The sequence below is a fragment of the Equus asinus genome, chromosome 3, assembly GCF_041296235.1.
Source record: "Equus asinus isolate D_3611 breed Donkey chromosome 3, EquAss-T2T_v2, whole genome shotgun sequence".
NCBI classification, from domain to species: domain Eukaryota; kingdom Metazoa; phylum Chordata; class Mammalia; order Perissodactyla; family Equidae; genus Equus; species Equus asinus.
This window is the reverse complement of record NC_091792.1, coordinates 121,052,529-121,068,272: the sequence shown is the minus strand read 5'-3', so window position 1 is coordinate 121,068,272 and position 15,744 is coordinate 121,052,529. Positions and strand designations below refer to the sequence as shown.

The 15,744-nt window shown below is 44.3% G+C and overlaps 1 protein-coding gene across 4 annotated transcripts in view; it reads right to left on the bottom strand.

Annotated features, from left to right (window-relative positions):
* The window catches only part of LNX1 (ligand of numb-protein X 1), a 175,792-nt gene that overhangs the window by 105,768 nt on the left and 54,280 nt on the right, over positions 1-15,744 (bottom strand). The window contains exon 3 of one of the 4 annotated variants that reach the window (XM_070505873.1): positions 8,955-9,139. The exons of 2 other annotated variants lie outside the window; for them this stretch is intronic. The gene's annotated coding sequence lies outside the window, so the exon portion shown is untranslated. The remainder of the gene's footprint in view (positions 1-8,954; positions 9,140-15,744) is intronic. One more of the 4 variants, XM_070505875.1, reaches the window with a different exon arrangement.

Sequence of the window (15,744 nt, the reverse complement as noted above, 5' to 3'; positions counted from 1 at the left end):
GAGAGGAAAGAATCTAAATCTAATCTAATCTAAAGCGAGGTCCCCAAGAATGATCACCAAATGACTGGCTCCTGAAAGAGCTTTGTTTTGTGAGTATGTCAGAGCCCAGCCAAGTGATAGAAACAGTTCTCTCCAGCAAGGACGCTGTGTGGACTGCGCCTATATAAACAGCGGGAGGCTCTGCCCTACTGTGGCCGTGTTTGTGTCATAATTTTTGCTGACTTATTTAATGTTGTTCAAAATCTTTTAATCCCTTCAACCAACCCTAATGTTTTACAGTGTGTCTCAAATATATAAAGACTAACAGCCCCTATACCAGATGATTTCTGAGGTAACTTTTAGCTTCAAGAAACTGAGCTTGAGGGTTCTTGTTGTTGATGACGCTTGAAAACTTGGATGAAGCTACGCAGGGCAGAATGGTTGCAGAGCTGGTTTCAAACTAGTCATTGAGATAAATGATGTGAGACTTGGAGATATTAATAAAGTGTCATCAGTTCTTTAATATATAAGAGGATGAACACATGCTCTGTGGACTAATCCTCAGTGTACGGATACATAGGTAATAGGAAGGAATTAGGTGACTTAGTGACCTGAATAAAAAGTCACACATGGGATAAAAACTGTCTTTGAACAAAGAGCCTGGGTTGGAAGTGGGGGCTGGGGGGGCAGGGGCGCCATGTACATTGCAGAGGAGGAGCAGAGGGAGCAGAAGAGGGCAGGACTTACAGGCTGCTGCAATGGTCGGGGTGAGCTCTACTGCTGCTTAATATCTACATCAATGATCTCCAGAGGGAGGAGGCAATTCCTTAACAAAACCTGTGAACGACACTAGCCTGCAGAGTGTTGCCAACACCAGAAATGACAGAAAAAAAAAATATATAAATGGTCTTTAAAGAGGTTGAAATTTCGTCAGGAAATTAAAGGAGAATTGAACTAAGAGGAGACAATGTAATACATCTGGAGTCAACAACTGAGAACATAGATATTCAGAAAGTGGGAAAAACAAGGGAAGCGATTAAGTGAAAAAAGTCCCAAGTGGCTAGCTAATTAGATAGACGTTTTAGAAGCCAAGGACAGTCTTTCACAAGCCCATTAGAGAGGAGCTTTGCCTCTCTTGACAGAAGATTTTACTGCCTTTCCCCTGGGGTACCATGGTATTTTTTTCATACCTGGGTTTGTTTGTAAGAACTCTGTCTCAGAAAAGATGTCCTTCCATGTTCTTGATCTATCAACATGCTGAAATGGAGCAGACCCTCTGCCAACAACAAAAATGAAGGCAGAGTATTTTGCATTGACCAAGGGTTCTGTTCATGCAAATAGTTGCCATAGGATCCTGGGAAGGGCTGATGTCAGAGGAGAAGCATGGAAAAGAAGCTGGCACTTTTCCACCCAAGGCTGAAAAACATATTCTGGAAATGCTGATGGTTTTTAAACAGGTAACCAAGTTTTATGGAGGAAAGGACAAGATGAAGGAAGATTTTTTAATTCTCACCATTTTTCTACTGTCTTTCAATTCTACGGGTATTCATTGATCACCTATTACATGCCTGGCATTTGTCTTGAATTCTGTGGGAGTTTCCATAGGGAATTCAATTTCTTCTTCAATGAGTTTAAGTCTAATTAGGCAAATGGAGCTTACACATAGAAAAAAATGTTAAAACACTGCAAGAGAATACACAAGAGTATGACAATGAGTATGGTCCTCCAAAATAGGGGCCAGGAAAAAACGTTGGAGGAAAAGGGACAAGAGAGCAGTTTAGCATGGCCCAAAACAGTCAAGTAAAGTTCATGGAATAGACGGTCCTCAGGGAGGATCGTGAAAGATAAATGGGATTTGGACAAGTGGGAAGAAATCCAGGTGAGAGGAAGAACCTCAGCAAACTCCTCAATCAAGGAAGAGGAATACACACACTGGCACTGGGTGTTCCCACATAATGATCTGTATTTGAGATTTTAAAATTACTTATTTAGAAGTTGCAGGATTTTGAGTTGGAAAAGGATCTTAGATTCTCACCAAGTGTGGGAATCCTCTTTATAACATCCCTGAAGGATGACTTACCAGCTTCTGTTTGAAACACCTCCAATGATGTGTTTCTCATCAGTTTTCTAGCAGCTGAATGCTTCCCTCTCGTTATTGTGACCTTCGGCCCTTGTTCTGCCTTTCAGTGTAACATAGATCACATTCACGCCCTCAAAACATGACAGCCCCCCAAATTAAAGACAGTGTTGGTGATTTCTCCCTTGTCTTTTCTTTTTGTTTCTGGTTCTTCCAGTTGTCTTCCTAGGTAGTCCAGGTGGTGGTAAAGAGTCCACCCAGGATGCCCTCTAGTTTGTTAAAGTCGCTTTGAAAACACGGCACCTGGAAGTGAATTCTTACCCAGTTGTGATTTGATGGGCTCAGGTTTCAGTGAAGTGATCCCTTCTTTAACCAGGATATTACTTGTCTACTATTGTGACCTAAGATGGCCTTTACTGATGTGTTTTGTAAATAATCACACTATGGAGTGAAAGAACATAAAGAGTCTTTAGAATATAAAACACTATTGTGCCTTGAACATAGAAATAAACAATGGTAGTGGTGATAGTTGCCAATTCTAACTCTCCTTGCCTGTATTTTGCCCAATATTTCAGTGCCCAAGTGGACAAGGAATCTCTCCATAAGCAGTGGGAGGGTCCTGTGTGTTTAAATGTCAGTTGGGGGGTTTAGTGGGTAGAATGATGCCCCCCCCCAAAAGATATGTCCACATCCTAAACCCCAAGAACCTGTGAATGTGATCTTATTTGAAAAATAGTCTTTGAAGATGTAATTAAGTTAAGGATCTTGAGATGAGATCAGCCTGGATTATCTGGGTGGGCCCTAAATCCAATGACATCTTTATAGTATCTTTATAAGATACAGAAGAGGATAAGACACAGCCACAGATGAGAAGGCATACAAGATAGCAGAGATTGGAGCTATGCAGCCACAAGCCAAGGAGTGCCCGGGGGCACCAGAAGCTAGAAGAGGCAAGGGAGGAGCCTCTCCTAGAGCCTTCAGAGGAAGTGAGGCCCTGCCAACACCTTGATTTCAAACTTCTGGTCTCCAGAACTGTGAGGGAATAAACTTGTGTTGTTTGAAGACACTAAGTTTATGGTAATTCATTATAGCAGCCCCAGGAAACTAACAGGGGGCTATGTATTTCCAGAAGTATTCCCCTCAGGAATAGGGTGAACATTCCCAATGATCCAACACTTCTCTACATGGCTTAGGGATATGGAAAATACGTTGGGGTGGCAGCCACTTAGACTACTACATACTTAGGGACAGCAGTTCTGCCCTGGTATAAAAATGTAATAATTTCATTTAACCCATTACTAAGTTAGAATACAGATGCCTCTAGAGATGACTGTTACACCAAATTTGCAAGGGCCCCAAGGGGAAAAGGGGCACAGACAGAATGGCTGAGGGTGTGTGTGTTGTAGAAGACGTAACACAAGTATAACAATAATACTTAATGAGGAGTTTGAAAACACTAGGTGATTCATGCATTAACGTGAGTATGCGGGAGCCTAAGCATGCAGTGTTCTAGTCAAAAAAGGCCACGTGACTGACAAAAGCAGTCATCAGCAAGTTATGCAAATCATCTCAACAGATAGCAATGACATATTTAGGCCTCACCATCACGCGTGTGCTGTTGCCACGCACTGTGCCAAGAAGCTATTAAAGAAAATTCTTGGAGAGTTTCCACTCTGCTGTTGGTAAGGTCTTTTGTGTCCCTGTGTGACAAATGCATCAAACACAAAAAGCAAATAAGAGTCACCGGAAAATAATGGTGGAATTTAAGCCCACACATTCCAAGGCACAAATTAATGATGTAAACAAAAATGCCTCTGTTAATTGGGATGGACAGAACCTACTGACACTGTTAGAAGTGTACTCGTTAATTCACCATGTCAAGAAGTGTGGCTCCCTAGAGCAGGGAGGAGGAGTTCTTTTAGGAAGGCAGAGGAAGAAGGGCAGGGGTGAAGAGAGTAGGAATTAAGAGTATCATAAAGACCGCAAATCGCAAATCTGGAGGCCATCTTCTCTATCCTCTATCTGAAGGAGGACTCCCTTCTCTCCCTTCCTTTCTAGAACATAATATAAAGTAAAACATAGTAATTATTACTACTTAATGAGCAGTTCACTAGGTGCAAGAAACTGTGCTGGGTACTTCACATACATTTTCTCATTTAATCCTTAAAATGATCTCTGAGATCAGTGACATAATCTTCCTTTTACAGAAGAGCGGATGTGCTGCTAAAGAAACAGAAATCCTCTTTGGCATTCATTCATTCATTCAGCAAACACGTACCAGGCACTGAATATACCAAAAACAATCACCTTTAGCGACAGGGAACTCAGTACTCCAAAGGCAACGTACTAGATTTTTCCAGTAGGCTCTAATTCTTAGAAAGTTCCTCCTTATATTGATCTGAATTGTGTCTCTGGTTAACTAAGCAATAGGTCACGGTAGTATCCTTGTGTCACTTAGAACAAAATGAGACAAGAGGAAATGGTGAATGTAAGATTTACAGGAAACAGCCAACATTTGTTTCTGATTTCAGTTCAGTCCAAGTTTTTGTGCTTAGCAACTTGTATAGTTTTCATGTTAACCCTTATTTTGGGGGGATAGTAGATGGTTAAATTCCATTAGCCCAAGAAGAGTGATATAGTCTTCCTTCCAAATGGTTTTGAAAAGCCCTTGATGCTTTGGAGGCACTGTCAGAGGACAACACATTTGCCACCCACATCAAAGTGAGTCCAAGTAATGCCAGCACAGAAATATCAGGAATAGTTACACTGCCAGGAGGTCCATGAATACCGAGGCAATGAGGAACACACATCTTAGAGCTTCCCTCATCTGTCCTTTCTTGGCAGCATCTTAGATAACGGCCTTTTAAGCAGTCAGAATCCTAGCAGACCCTCTGTTCTCCACTTTAAGTGAGGAATTCAAATCTAAAAAGGAGACACTGGAAGCCAGGAAGCCAGGAATCATGACTCCGGGAAAATCCACTGTTTATTTACATCGCAGAACCCTACTGCCCACAGTTCTGCAAAGGACCAGGCATTTCAACTGGCAGCTGCCTTGCCCTGGAACTCCAAGATAAACAAGATAATCTTTGTTAACTGGTTTTCCTTCTAAGCCTTTGGGGGCCTTTCGGGAAATCTGTTTTGCTCAGAGACTTTGGTCCTCAACTTACTACTGTTTCCATCATTATTATATCCAAACTGCAGCCCGACCTAAGATGTCGAACCAGCATAATAATTGTTTTCTATAATAATATAACAAGAGTTAACATTTATCGAGCACTTTCTACAAACTAGGCACTTCACATGAAACCATTTCAATTATTCTTCAAAACAGCACTGAGTTTTCCATTTTCTAGATGATGAAACTGAGACAAGGAGACATGAAGTAACTTATGTAGTCTAGTAATTCATGGCAGAACTGGGTCTCAAACCCAGATCTGTCTGATTCCACCCACTATGCCTTCATTTCAAGAAAATAATATTAGTAATACCAACATTATGCCAGGTACGATTCCCAGCACTTTACACATTTCAACTCACTTCATCTTCACAATAAGCCTACTTTACAGCTGAGGTCAAGTGAGGTTGAATAACCCATCTCAGGTCACATAGTTAGTATAAGGTAGAGCTGGGTTTTGAACCCAGGGAGTCTGACACCAGAGAGCAGACCACTACTGTAAAGCAGTGGCACTGTTCCACCTAGAACTGAATAAATTGGACTAGTCTTTCCTAGTGAGGCATTGCCCACTCCCCTGCAGTCAGTCTGACCTACTCACTAGGTATGCAGCCCACCTAGCGTCAGTTACGGGACCCGGGGGTGGGTGTGAAATACACTATTGTAGCATCCCATTTTTGGGAAAAGGTAAACAAGGAAACTGACGGACTGGAAGGTTGAGGTTCTTCCCCAGGATCCCCTAAGCAAGCTAGTTGTGGGTTCAAAGTTATGAACCCATCCTCAATCTACTAGGCTGTTACCTTGCTCTTGAACGACGAAAACCTGTCTTATCATTTCAGGACAAGGTGAGACCTGTAGTAGGTCCCAGGGGCCAGAGAACACTCTTGCTCTTATGCAATGACTCAAGGTCATCAAAGGGCACAGGATATTCCAGTACGGGGGCAATCATAGCCAAAGGATCCACAAAGCCCCCTTCCACAGTATACTGCAGGCTCCAAATCAGCTGCCTCCTGCTCCTGGCGTCTTGGCACGGCAGCTTGCCAGGCTGTGGCGAAGGCTGTTTATCTGCCAGATTAGAGGAGACCAAGCTCAGTCTGCCCTGGAGATAGCACAATTGAAAGCAGAAAGGGCTGCCTGCCAAGTCAGATGATAGCAAATGACAACAGGACATTTCCCCTGAAGGCCTGTGAAGGACCACATTATGTGGGTCTGTTGTGGGGAAAGGCAGGAGTGACAGAAGTGGCCAGCAGCTCCTAAACACGGCCTGGGAGGCTGGCAGAGACCAATCTGTCCAGCCTGTTTAATGACATAGTTTAAGCATTCTCCTGCCTCCTGCCTGTTTTCTTTCTCTGAACTGTTAACACTGGAGTTAATTACTTACAATTAATAACCATAACAAGAACTATGAGGGTTCCTAACAATTGCAACCACATAAGATGGTTTATCTCAGTAGGGTCAGATTACCTCCTCTAAGCAACCCAGGAAAATGCTTTCAAGAAGCATGGACCCGGCCTTTTCTAGGCACCCACCTAGCACCAAACATTGGTGGCTTGATGCTCCATATATGTTACTTCATTTACTTCTCATGACCACTTTGTATGGTAAGGGATTATTACCTCCTGTTTCACTGATGAAGAAACCGAAGGTCAGAGAAATTAAGTAACTTGCTCAAGGATGTAAATGGAACAGACTGTACATTTTCAATCAGGCCTCATTGCCACTTGAACCAAGGGATGGAGTTACTATAGGAAGAGAACCACTGTGGGTCTTTTAACTCGTTTGGACAATACTCACGTGCAACTTATCCAACAGACCAACTGCATTCTAGATAATCTGACTCTGAATTCCGGGATCTGTAATTATTTTCTTTTCTTATACCTGGGGGTATGGTATCCACAGCTTTGTTCCTTTAATAGCCAGGGATGCTGGCATATAGTGACCAAGTGATTTGTTTAATCATAAATTAACTGTACAAAGAATGAGGGAACCACGGTAAACCAGAAAGAAGGCAATCATGTGGAGAGATTTGTGACTTTGAAGACACATTTTTATCTGAAAGATTCAGGATCTGAGAGATCTTTTCGTCTCCTCTGCTGACAAAACTCTGAACCGAGTGAGAACACTAGCATGGGACATGAAGTAGCCGCCACCCCAACACATGCTCAGGAGAAAAGAAGAGACATAAAGGTCAGTTAAAGAACAATGCAGGGTTGGCCCCATGGCTGAGCTGTTGAGTTCACGCGCTCAACTTCAGCGGCCCAGGGTTTCGCTGGTTCAGATCCTGGGCGTGCACATGGCACCACTCATCAGGCCACTCTGAGGCGGCATCCCACATGCCACAACTAGAAGGACCCACAACTAGAGTATACAACTATGTACTGGGGGGCTTTGGGGAGAAAAAGAAAAAGAAGAAAAAAAGAAGACTGGCAATAGCTGTTAGCTCAGGTGCCAATCTTAAGAACAATACAATTCTCCAAGGAGTAAGAAGAAATTGGCAGCCGGTGCGGGGCAGATTCTCAGTGGCGAGAAACAACTGAGACAAAAAAACTTCTCAGCTTGTTTCAATTTACGCTTTTGGAGAATTGACATGCACTTTGAATTTCTGGAAGGATGAATAGGAGCATAATTCCTAACAGGTTATTCCCTTGCAAATAGAATTTACTAACTGAAATCTCAGAAAAATCGCCGAGGAAGGAATCTAGAATGAAATGCCTCCTTCACAGGTCGATTTCTTTCCCCAAGTTTTCCAGCTCATCCCAGCCGAGACCTAGATTCGGATATAGTTTCTTTCCTTTTCACCAACAACAGCACTGAGTATAGAGTGTGGCTACTGGGCTGATGAGAACAGAAGTACAGGCTGTGTGAACAGGATGAGGAAAACAAAAATGGATCCTAGAGGTAAAATTACTCAAAAAAAAAAAGTCAGGTCCTGGCAGAACAATCTCCTTGGTATAGCTGCCATCAAAAGAAAAAGAGAGAGAAAAAGTGGAAGAGTTCAAAAAAATTAAAAATCAGATCTGAACCTACATTCTTCTAAGCCCTGAGGAAATAATCTTTAACTGAAGGTCAGCATGCAGCCAGTCCAGGTCTGAATGTCAACAATTCTAGTCCAGGCTGCAAACTGGTTTTAAAAAGAGTGTTCCACCAAGAACAAAGAAAACAGCAGACTTCTTTTTAGAGAATAAAGAGGAAGGCAAACTGGAGTGGAGGGCTTCTGGGCAGGGCAACAGATGTTACCTGTTCCTCAGACAAGGACGTCCGAGGAAATTTAGGGATGTCTCACAGGTTTAGACTAAAATTGCCTCTGGTAAGACGAATGCAGAAAGTAAGGCAAATAAGGCAACTCTGAATTCAGTCGGCGCTGGCCTCCCAACCCGCGTTAAACGGGCTGAACAGGTCTGTACCTTTGAGTCAAGTTTCAAAAAAGTCTCCACTCCAGGGTTTAAAAAAAAAAAATCAGATCAACTTCCCAGACAAGCAGAGGCCGGATTAATGATTAGGAGAAACAAAAAGGATTAAATATCTGGCCTTGGAGAACTTTCCTGGGCAACCAAAATGTCAAAGGCATCCCTCTCCTCGGTCCTTCCTCAAAAGGGCTTTTCCTTTTGGGACAAACACCCAGAGCTGAGCCCTTCAGTTTGTGTTTTTCATTCAGATTCCTCGTTCAGATCCCTCAGGGGCCGGTGGTCTAAATGCCCGGAGAGGAAAAGAGAGGTTTCAGCTCACCTTGTCAGGCGTCCGTCTGGGGCTCTCAGAGCGGCAGCCCCTCAGCTCTCCTGCCCTGCGGATGAATCCCGCAGCTCCTTGCGCTGCCTGAGCAGTGCCCAGCCTCAACCTCCGCGCACAGGTGCCTAAGGAAGGAGGAGGGCACTGGTCGATCGGGACCAGGAAATGGGTGACATCACGGAAGCCTGGACAGATAAAACATTGCTGGGACCTTAGCTATTGAAACAGTCAGTAGGTCCCGCCCCCCTGTCATTTACCTGAATACCTGCGAGCAAGTAGGTGGCGTCTCTGCGTGGACAAATGAATCAGTTAGAGCAATTTGCCAGATGGAATTTACTTTCTTTTCAGAGCACGTGTCCAGCCCCGTGGACAGAGCTGAATTTATAGGCCTGGTTGCTTCCCCGGGGCCCTGCCTCCCACCAGCTGCTTACAAAAGAGTTAAAAAGGAAGTTTAAACACCGAAACGAGACGGTAATTTAGTGGGCATGAAAAGGAAGTGTGTGAAGATTGAGTGTTCGGAAAATATGAGATTTACCCCCAAACACCTTTTTGAATGGCATCCATTTGAATTCCAAGTGCTTCTCTGTTCCAACACGATCACAAATTGGAGGTGACATTTCAAATTCATTTAAAAAAAAATCTAAATATGGTACTTGTCAGCAGTTTTAAAGTCTGGTTTTCAAACACTTTTTCCCTACGCCCACCCCCTCCCAGCATCCTAATTCCGCGTTCAGGAGTCTGTAAAATTTCTGTCCTTCCCACCTCACTTGCCTGGCACTTCGAGTCACGCGGAGGTTACAGTTCTCGGTTGGCTTGCAATTAGGAGCCATTTAAATGATTCAGATTCGAATGATAGCACAGTAATAAGGTGGCGTTGACTGCCGGTGAGAGCCAGGAAGGAGGAATCAGAATTATTTCTGTCCCAAGCTTGGTGTGTGACCCTGGGCAAGCCACAGCGTTGCTTCAGCTTTCCCAGCAGGCAGAGACCTACAGCTCAGCCAGACCCACAGCGCAGCTCTGAGCGATGGGCCCGCCTCTTCAACCCTTTGGTATCTTTCGGAGGATCGTAAACAACTCCCATCCTTGTATTAAACGTTGTGTCTATCTGTGGCCCCCTCCCAGCATCTCTGGACAATTTATTCACTCTCTGGAATGTGCTACCTGGGGAAATTGCGGGCTCTCCCTCCCAGGAGGATGGCCTGTTTGCCCAGAAAGATATTTTTTTCTCTTGAAGGAAAAAAAAACTGTTGAAATTCCTATTTTCCTCTTATTCTGTCTCCTTCTTCCCCTCCGTTCCCTCCTCCTGATATTGGAAATACTTTGGTTCTGTACTTTCTAAGGCTGTACTACTTTAGAGGTTTTTTGATCGTCTGGTGGGTTGGTGTTTTGGCTGAGGGGAGGGGGAAGGAAGAAGAATAAATGGGAGGGGGAGGGGCGAGGGGGAGGGAAGGAAGGAAGGTAGGTCTTGATGCAGGTCTCTTGGCCTGGACACTGACTGGATGCAGTCAGTCATTCAATACCTTGTAAAACGACCAGGGAGGGAAGGAGGAGAAATTCTAGTCAAGGACATGGGGTGTGGGGTGAGCTGTCCTCTCCAGTGGTCACAGACTGCTCTAAACTACCTTCCCCATCTGGGAACTTGGGGACTTTGAAGAGAGTTGTACACACACACACACACACACACACACACAAATCCCCCATTCACATTTTTATTCAATAGAAACTAAAGTAGGTGTGGCTACCCCTGTCTTATTAACCACACAGCAAAAAGATAAAGGCTGCCTAGCTCTCACATGCAGGTCTTTCAGGAAGAAGTACCAGTCCACCAGTGTGACACTCGACTGGGAAGCTTCAGCAAAACAAAGGCTTCTCCTTCCCTCTGACAGGGTGTCCCCTGGGAGAGGAGGAGGGGCAGGGTGAGCCTGGCCACCTAATGAATCACCTGGAAGGCCTGCCTCCAGCATTCTTCTTCGAGGCAGCCTGCCTACCCTGTGTGTCAGTCATGCCTCACCTTTTTCCAAGGGCACCAGGTCTGACTTGGGAGGCGGGAATCACTGATAGGTTCCTGGAGTCAGGGGAGGGGGTGCAGGGGAAAAGAATTTGCAGGAAGTAACAGTGCATAAAGCTTTATCCAAAGGCCTCAAGGCTATGGGGCCGCACTTGCTGTATTCATATACACGCAGCTGTCTGCATATATAGTCTGATGAATAAAAATGAGAACAAGAGTTGAGCCAGGAGTGGAGTTCACTCCCAGGTATGGTGTATAAAAGAAGAGTAAAAACTAGACGTATTTCACACAATCGGCCATCCCAAGTGATGCATCTGGATACTCCTGGATTTAGAATAATCTTTAAAGGTTTAAAAAATCAATATACGCCTCATTATTCCATTAGAGCTGTTGCACTATTATGGAAATGGTATCTCTAAAGTATTGGTGAAAAGATATAAACAATAATTATAAAAAAACTAGCATCAAATAAGTGCTTAGTAGGTGCTACTTACTGTTCTAAGCACTTTTTACAACCACCCTATAAGTTAGGTACTATTTCTGTTTACAGCTGGAAAAACCAAGGCATAGAGAGACTGAGAACTTGCTTAAGGATGGTACAGCCAGCAAGTGGAAGGGCCGGAGTAGTTTTAACCACTAGAAAGAAAGCAGGGAAGGCTCTGATTTCTTGCTCACTGGACAACTCCCTGGACACTAATCAAATTTCTTAACTATCCTCTATTCAGAAGAAAGTGTGTTCTGGAAGTAGCCCTGGGAAGTATAGTTTCTGGGAAGGAATGTCTCCAATTGCAAATGCATGAGTAATCTGGTTTATACCTTGAGTATATATATCTATAGAACGTATGTACATATGGATACATTTATACATATATTTATGAGAAAACACACTTGGAAATCCATCACCCCCGGGTGCATACTTGAAATCATCTTCTGGGGGCCTATCAAACCAACCTCAAGAAGGGAAGGGCCCCAACTTGAGGACCCCCTCCAGAATGCTCAGTTGTGACTTTCTATGACATCTTCTATGGTCATTTTCTCTCTATAACTTCAACAGTCTATCCATTTAAAATCTGAAAATCTTATCAGAATGACCATAAAAACATAGAACAACATACAGTTGGATAAAATGTGATGATGTAAAATTAAGCCCCAATACAAACCACTGCCAAGTTAGGTCATTAGACCAGGGTTGGCAAATGCTAGACACACACTGCTCCATGCCCTCCTCCCATACCATTCTCACTGTCATTGCTAAAAGGCCATGGCACCCTTGAGCTCAGAGGTAACCTCGGAATCTTTAAGGTATAAGTCCAAGCACAGTAGCAATTTCTATCCCTGGTTGACAGTAAGTGGGAGGGATAGTCAGGAAAGGAAATGGTTGCTGTTGGCTGGTGCCAGTGAGGCAGATTTCATGGAGAATGGAACATGAAGAGGACCTCGAAGGATGTGGAGAGATGGTGAGACGGGCAGCCAGTTACAGGCAGGGCAGCAGCACAGGTGGAGGCAGGGATGGTCCTAGCCTGTGTGTGTTGAGGAGGGAGTTGGGCGGTGGGGGAGGAGGGAAAAAATGATGAAATATTCACCCCGCTGGGGTGAAGGGGATCCCTCACGTGCTAAACTTGGATGGGTGAGGTGGGACCCAATTATAAAGCGCCTCAAGGGCCGACTGCATCAGGTCCCCACATTACTCCCAGTTACTTTGCTCATGATGATTAAACAGCTTAAGAAAGAAAAAGAAAAGAAAAGAAAGAAAGAAATTCAGTATCTTGGGCACGGGGTAATTTGTTAAGAGTGACAGTGTTTTCAGTGTTGAACTAAACTTCCATGGGATGCCATTTCGGCTACCATATGTCCATCTCTCTCTTTAGAAGCAAGCCTCCTTTGCAGTCAATATGTCCTGTAAACTTTGTTCTTTGGGGAGGCAGGTGGAATGCATTAGAAAGCTCTCTGAACTCAAGGTTGGGCCTGTCCTCGTTAACCAGCCAGCTGACTTGGGCTTTTTGATTAGTTTGAATTCTTTTATGTCTCTTGACAGGGAAATCTAAAGGGGGGAAAGGAGGCCTCTGTTCAAAGCTCTTTTCTTCCAGATCACCACAATGAAAGCTGGCATTCTCGAGGATTACTCCTGGCCATGAACCTATTGTTAAGGCCATACCTTGCGATTCATCTGAATTACTTTGCTCTTGTTTGCTTCCTTTCTTCTTTTTTCATGGTATATTTGTAGAGTTGTCTGAGATGACCGAATGCCACCACCAAAGAGAACAGATTCCATCTGATTTTAATAAAAGGGATCTCTAGAAAAAGCCTCTTTGGATGAAAGTGTTTAGCATGATGAGATGGAATTGCTGTAAACATTCCATCATATTGGCCTCAGTTTTTTTAAAAAAAAACTAGCTTAGCTCCAAATCTTTCATTGGCTACTTACAAGTACTTAGCATGATGCAAATAAGCAGATCCCAGGAGGGCAATTATGGAAAATAATAGTAATAATCACAAATATCAGCTGATGTGATGGATGCCATCTGGTTCTGTGTATGTGGAAGAGATTGCATCTCTCTCACAAACTCACAGCCCGTGTGTTGCCTGGTTTGCAGGGGAGCCTCAAGAATACTCTGTGGATCTTCAGTTTAGGAGCAGACACTTCTCTGGTTTGGGTGCTTTTTAGGGGAGAGGGAGTGCATCAGTTTCTGAAGATGTCACACGTTCTACGAAGAGATGTCACACATGCTATGAAGGTTTACTACTCATATTTGTGGCCAGCACATGCTTCTTTAGTAGAAAAAAAAGGACTTCATTGTTGGCCTCTGTAATTGTCACAGGGCCTATATTCCACAGCTGTAAATGTCTTTATGTTTATATGACTCCATCCTTGCATAAACCAGGGAGCTTATTCAATTTTTTGGTGATGGTTGTTACTGTTTTGAAGGTTGCCATATCTTTGTATCTTTCTTGGTTCCTTTATGGAATAACTTCTATAGTTGACCCATCACCATATATCAAAGATGTAAAATGTCTGTTCTCCTTATTAACTTTGGCCTCATCCTGATAGCTTCTGTGTCCTTGCGGATGACCCTTCCAGCATCCTTGACCTCATCAACTATAAGGACATTTACCTTTATTCCTCTTAAGCTGTCCATTCTCTGGGCCACCCCTTGGATCTCCTTATCATCCCCAAATCTTCCATTTCAAACAAACCTGAGAATGCTACTCTCTTCTGTAGTCTCTTTTTTTTTGACGAAGATTAGCCCTGAGCTAACATCTGCCGCCAATCCTCTTTTTGCTGAGGAAGACTAGCCTGAGCTAACATCCTTGCCCATCTTCCTCTAGTTTATATGTGGGACGCCTACCACAGCATGGCTTGCCAAGCGGTGCCATGTCCACACCTGAGATCTGAACCAGCGAACCCCAGGCTGCCAAAGTGGAACGTGCGAACTTAACTCCTACACCGTCAGGCTGGCCCCTCTTCTGTATTCTCTTAAGTATTCAGATTTTTCACTCCCTTACTCAAACTTTGCTTTCTTCTCTGAATTGATTGTGATCCCTGGTTCCTGGACTCCTGGAGGCTGCCCAAGAATATTCTTTCCCTACTTTTTCCACTTCAAGCCTATCTGGCCCAGATCCTACTTCCCTCCCAGCATCTTCAACTTCCTCATGGCCTGGTGGAACCACGGCACTAGCCTTCTCTCTTCTACAAGCATGAAGATTGGTGCCACTGTATATGTATGCTCTGGAATGCTGGCTGCCCTGCTCGCTCTCCTTGGCACGACTGGTGAGTGCCTCTTCCTTTTCTCTCAGTGGTCATCCCACCTTCAGTTCATTTGCCTTCCCTGGCATGCAAAGTTTTTCATGGTCTGGCCCCTGCCTGGCTATCAAGCCTCATCACATCTCCTTGTCCTTTCCATCCACAGAATACCAACCATCCCCAGCCCCCATGCCCTAGTAACACTGTGTTAGAAGGGAGCACTCCCCTACACCCCCATTTCCACAGGAAAGTGGTTTCCAAAGCAAACTCTGACCGTGCTCCCTCCACGTTTTACTCACTCTGCCCCTGAGAGTCTCTGACCTGAAACATGGAAAGGAACAACTGGGCAAGCTCCGTTTTGTGCCCCCCACCCCCATCTTGGGAGTACGCCGATTTTCCTCTGCTGCTCCATGCTGAGTCTTTCCTGGACAGGCTTCTGTTTGAGAAGCTGTCATACCCAGATCTGCCCAATCTGGGTGACTTCAAGCTCTGTTTTCCCTTGTTCCAGGCCTTGTTCTCCAATTTAGCAATTGCCATTTAAAAGGTGATATTTTGGCCTCCATAATTACTCTTTTAAATTTTCTCAAATTATGCCAGACCCAGGTGGGAAAGAGAGGCACTGTTTATTGGGATCCCCCTTGAGTCCCCCCCAAAAAACTGATGGGTTCCCATAACAACCAGAGTCTCTCACTTCTAGGCTCTTACCCACACAGCACCATCCTAACATTTGTCCTTCATCTACCGTTGCCTGGATTGATGTTATACGCTTTTACGCGTTCTCTTATGGAATCCTGGCAGAAATCCCACGAGCCAATGCTGGTAAACAGATAAAGAAACCGAGTCTCTGAGACGTAAACTTGTCTAACATGCCCAGCTGGTTACAGGCAGACCTGAGACTCAGGCATTACTCCTCCCTTGGCTTGGGAAGCTCCTACGCCACCTTCAGGGCTCAGCTCAAATGCCTCCTCCTTTACAGAACCTTCCCTCACTTCCCCAAGCAGATAGCCCTGCCTGCTCTGGACTCTCAACATGCTCTACTT